We start from the raw sequence: 4,113 nt of genomic DNA, 5'->3' as shown, positions 1-4,113 counted from the left end.
CAGTTAGTGAAAGGTCTGGACTGTAGAAAGGACAATGCGCATCTCGAATCTTCTACTATGAAGCCATGCTGTTGTAATGGATGCAGTATGTGGTTTCAACTTGTCTTGGTGAAACATGCAAAGCATTCCCTAAAAAAACAACCTTATCTGGGTGGGAGCATATGTTCCTATAAACCTGTATATAGCTTTCAGCAGTGATGGTGCCATTCCAGATGTGCAAGCTGCCAATTTCATAGTCACTGGTGCACCTCTGTACCATCACAGATGCAGGCTTTTAAACTGAGAGCTGAAAACAAGCTGGATGAACCCTCTTTAGTCAGGAGGACACAGTGTTCATATTTTCAGAAAATAATTTGAAATTTCGATTTTTTTGACCACAGAACAGTTTTTCACTTTGCCTCAGTCCATTTTAAATGAGTTTTGTTCACAGAGAACTTTAACCTGCATTTGTGGATAACACAGTAAACTGCTTTCACTCTATTCTCTTGTGCACAGTGATTTATCCAAATTCTCAGAATATTTTGATGGTATTATGCACTGTAAATGATGAGATATTCAAAGTCGTTGCAATTTCACATAGAGGAAATTATACGCTACTTAAGAGAAAAGTACTGGTATACTTCAGACAATGGTGTTAAAGTTGTAGGAAATATAAGATGAACTGGTGTCTGGTTTTTTGCTTTGCTGACCTACCATGAATATCACTGGGAAACATCAAATGTGGTGCTGACCTTTATTACATTCCGAGTTTTAATGACTCTAACAGTGAGAAGAACAGCCTCTTCTGCTTGAGTGGAAACAATGTTGCCGAAAAGAAGACATATAGCACATGCACTACAAGTCTACAGGTCGGTGGTGCAGCATCATTGAGGAAGCTTGCCCAGTTTTTCAGCTGTCTTCAGAGCTCATTTAGATGTCTTTTTCCACAAGCGGAACAAACAGGGCATTGGAGCAGCACTTACACTTCGACTGCTCATTTACTGATCATTAAATATTCAGTGCCAGACTGTCTGTGGTACATTAAACAGTACAGGCATAAAGGATCAAGGTCAATCATTTCTAAAGCGCGAATGAGAGGCTGAAGTGTCCACATCTCAAAAATAGCCGAGGCATTTACTGCATTACAGTGTGTACAGGTTATCTTGAATAATGAAATAAATTCTACCACAAGGAAGACTGTGTAACTCATGTGCACCAGCCACTGTGGCTACAGTTGAAATTTATGGGATAAGTATAACTTCAGCTTGAAGGAGAAGAGTCAAAATGTCAGCAATGTGACTCAGTAATGCTTGTCACAGCAATACCATTTCAAAGGGTTTATTTAGCTATTTGTCAGAATGACTTAAGTAAAACTGTTGCATCAAATGCCTGAAGTAATAAACTTAGCCACCCATATAGTCTCACTTAAAAGTCACTGATGTTTGCAGGGCACTAACAAGCCAGTGCTAGATTCATTCAGCTGTATATAGACTGCAAATATATAATGAAATACCACGCTAGTGTTACACAATATTATAACTGATCTTAGCTTCATTTAGCATGGCCTGATTCATCTGTTTTAATATGTCTTGCACTTGACTGAGATGGTAATTAGCAGGACACCCAGGATTTCCAAAAGAAAAGTCTGTATTGTCCACTTACTAGGAACTTCGCATCAGGGTTCTTGAAGGATTTTGTATTTGAGTAGCTCATAAATCAAGCCTGTTATGTCCTGTTTCTTACTTGATTTCTGTGGAACAAAACATTTTGAAATGGTCCAAACTATTGTTGATCACCTAGGTTAAGGGGGAGAAAATATGAAATCTAAATTTAAACAAAACTCTGATCTTTAATCGAATCTAATTTCATGGAGGTAAAAACTAACACTTTTAACATACCAGAATAAAACAACTGTTGGACCCTTATGAGCTCAATCTGTCTTTAATGAGATTTCTGCTCTATTTAACTGTACTGCATCTGAAGATATGCTTGTCATGGGTTATAATGATTTTGTACTGGCACATGATTCAAATTTACAGCTGTATTGTGTGGATAGAAAATGTAAGGATGTCTTCCAAGTAAAGTCATCACTCACAGGATTATCCGATCTATCTTCTTTGCATGCATACAGTCCAAACTGGAATACTCTTTGCAACCTAAATCTGTTATACGTTTAAATAACTATTCTCCCATCAAGATGTGACCTTTTAAAATAAGGGCAGATGTCTTTTTAGCCTATGTGAGTTGCAGAGAAAAGTGAAAGTGTGTGTCCTTCTAAAATGGGCGATAACCTTGAAGTGCATCAGCCTTTCAACAAGTCGCAATCCTAACCCAATTATAGAGGTGTAAAAGCTTGATATAGCTGGCTAAACAATTAGAAAGTGCACTGTCAGAAGCAGAATAATCCTGTTAAGAAGGCTACAGAGAGCACGTCACAGCACAAGCGTTTCTATCCTCACTGACAACTGTCTGTACCAGAAGATTTGTATAATTCAAGGTGGCATTCAAGGAGTTCTGCATAATATATTAGGAGTTTCAGATGTTTTGAAACCTTTAAGCTCAGATTTGGTTCCCAAATATCCACAAATATGTAACATATTTGTTTTGTTTTTTTTAATCAAATATTTGTTTTACATAAAAGGTCACAGCTCTTCTTTGTCTCTTACTTGTGCTGGCTGGGTTTCTTATGCAACCACCATATTTATTTATGACTCTCAGCAATCAATATCTTGGAATATATGTGTGCCAGAAAAACCACAGGATTTTGAATACAGTAGCGTTTAGGGGAATCACTGATCTGTTTCGCATCCGGATTTTGGATCTGTTAATTATGGTGATAGATATGCGTGAGCGAGCTTGAATGACTGCTCCTTTGGGGACATCGCTGTAGTGATAGTTTTCAGTGAATAGTTTAGAGAAGAAAGATGTTATTAACACATTTAGTAAGACTTTGAACAAGGCCTCTCTGTCAACCATTTCTCATTTCATTTGTATTTTATCCTAATATTAGCTCATTCAAGTTGCAATTCTAAATATTGAGAATAGCAAAAAATATTTGACAATACTTCGATTCTTCAGTTTAAGATCTAAATGTCTGATTTTACTTATTTCTTTTTCTGAAGACACCAGTTTGATTTCACTTCTGCCTCCCAACAGTATATTTATAAATGGATGTGAGTCATAATGCTTAATCTCTCCATGCACCATTCAACATGTTGGAATTCAAAGAACTGCTTTGAGGAGTTACTGTTCAAATAACTCCATATTTGTGTGTGTGAATACACAAATTAAAAACTCCAGATTTACAGCATACATAGTTATTGTGACTTTGTTTGTTTGCAGTTATTTGGTCACTGACAGGATTTGATTAATCTTCAGAAATGATCTGAAATATTTGACACACACACACACACACACACACAAACACACACACACACACACACACACACACACACACACACACACACACACACACACACACACACACAAGAAAGTGATATAGAGATATAACATTTGTATATCTCTATGGAAAAGAAAAACTATCTGTCGTCATTAAAAATACTGCATATTCAAATGACTTGAGCAGGTTTTACTATGTTTTTACTACTGTAAGTAATACCACATTTATTAGTCTTTTTATTAGTTTTTACAGCGCTGCATTGTGTCACTAGAATAATCCATTTGTGGTACCCTACCACAGTGCAAGATGACATGTATACATTTGCTAAACGTACCTTCAATAATTAAATCACAAAATAATACAAAGTCAGTAAAATTTTGATGTGGTGCAGCCAGTTATTGCTTCTAGAGACACAAAAATTCAGAAATATAAGTCACAACATCCTGAACATATTGTTTTTTCCTTGTCACGCCGGCTAAGTTTTGGTTTGGGCACTTTGTCATGTGGTTTTTTAAATCAGGAGATAACAGCCAATCAGAGTCAATTTTTCAAACAGCTCAACAAATATCAGGAAAACAAACAAACCGTTTCTGTGCAGTGTAAATCTGAATCTGTTTGCTAGCTGAATGTAAAGTTGGTGTATTTTCCAGGACAAAAAAAGCCTTAACGTGATAACTTCGCACAGAAATAGACGTAGCAAAAACCAGACAGGAGAGTAAGATTATTTTCAAAGG

The sequence above is a fragment of the Oreochromis aureus genome, linkage group 18, assembly GCF_013358895.1.
Source record: "Oreochromis aureus strain Israel breed Guangdong linkage group 18, ZZ_aureus, whole genome shotgun sequence".
NCBI classification, from domain to species: Eukaryota; Metazoa; Chordata; class Actinopteri; order Cichliformes; family Cichlidae; genus Oreochromis; species Oreochromis aureus.
This window is presented reverse-complemented; position numbering follows the sequence as displayed.